The sequence below is a fragment of the Egretta garzetta genome, unplaced genomic scaffold (genome assembly GCF_000687185.1).
Source record: "Egretta garzetta isolate BGI_Z169 unplaced genomic scaffold, ASM68718v1 scaffold141, whole genome shotgun sequence".
NCBI lineage: Eukaryota > Metazoa > Chordata > Aves > Pelecaniformes > Ardeidae > Egretta > Egretta garzetta.
The window spans coordinates 47,242-47,490 of NW_009258664.1; the positions used below are offsets into that span (position 1 = coordinate 47,242).

At 71.9% G+C, this 249-nt stretch overlaps 1 protein-coding gene across 1 annotated transcript in view; it reads right to left on the minus strand.

The window, feature by feature from the left end:
- Positions 1–249, minus strand: part of FAM189B (family with sequence similarity 189 member B) — a 10,341-nt gene that overhangs the window by 5,812 nt on the left and 4,280 nt on the right. The gene's annotated exons all lie outside the window — the stretch shown is intronic.

Below are 249 nucleotides of genomic sequence, written 5' to 3' on the forward strand. Positions count from 1 at the left end.
CACGCACAGGGGGGGGGCCAAGGGGAGGGGGCTGCCCCCCAAGAAGGGCTGGGCGAGGACAGTGCGGCAGGAGCCCCTGCCTGCAGCCCCCGCCCACAGCCCCCGCCTGCAGCTGGGGCACCGACACCGTGTGGTGCACGGCAGGAGAACGGAGACCCCAGAAGGGCCAGCATGAAGGTGCTGATGGGGACCAGAGGGTGGGAGAGGGTGTGGATGGGGCTCCCTGTCCCCTGGGACACCCTGGCTGCA